We start from the raw sequence: 1,057 nt of genomic DNA, 5'->3' as shown, positions 1-1,057 counted from the left end.
CAACTCTCGTTCACTTTGAGAGCTACGACAGGTTTGCAGATTTTTATCGACTTTCCGATGTTAAGGATCTACACCAAGTACCGGATCAAAGTCCAGTAAACTGTCACACATGGATCCCGTACATTAGAATATTAAGTACACGTACATAAAGGCCCATCAAAATGATGATGGTGGATGTTCAAAGAAAGAAGGAGAAGATATAATGAGTTAAGTCATAGAAACACTCGTCTTCCCAGTTTCAGTAGCTCAAGGAGGCGTCACTGCGTTCGGACAAATCCATATGCGCTACACCACATCTGCCAAGCAGATGCCTGACCAGCAGCGTAACCCAACGCGCTTAGTCAGGCCTTGAGAAAAAAAAGGTGAATAAATAATAGACAAGCTTACACTGTAAATAAATAAATAATAATTATAATATAAAAAAGGTAGTAATAATAATAATAATAATCAATAAATAAATAAATAAGACAACAATGATGATAACTAAGCAAATAAATGTAAAACATGAAGACACACAATCAATAAATAAATAAATAAGACAACAATGATGATAAATAAGCAAATAAATGTAAAACATGAAGACACACATTCACACATACACCCACACATGCATAACAGATATGCACCAAACATGCAGTTTCACAGATATGAAAGCACAGTCAAATACATATAAACGTACATGAGCTCCAACACACACACACACACACACACACACACACTACCCTGCACCTCCTCTACCCCCCTCCTCCACACACTCATTTCTAGTCTACGTATCGCAGCTTCCACGGCACACACACACACACATACACACACACACACACACACACACACACACATGAACACTTACTTGTACAAGCACACACACATACGCCCATATCTCCCACCCCCAACCCCACACACGGCATATATATATATATATATACGTTCCAATATCCTGTTGCTCCCACAGTGTAGGCATGCATACACTCACATACCTCATCCTCTACCCCACCTCCCCCCTGCACCCCCACCTCCCCCTCATACACACACACACACACACACACACACACACACACAC

This window comes from Babylonia areolata, chromosome 22, assembly GCF_041734735.1.
Source record: "Babylonia areolata isolate BAREFJ2019XMU chromosome 22, ASM4173473v1, whole genome shotgun sequence".
NCBI classification, from domain to species: Eukaryota; Metazoa; Mollusca; class Gastropoda; order Neogastropoda; family Buccinidae; genus Babylonia; species Babylonia areolata.
This window is presented reverse-complemented; position numbering follows the sequence as displayed.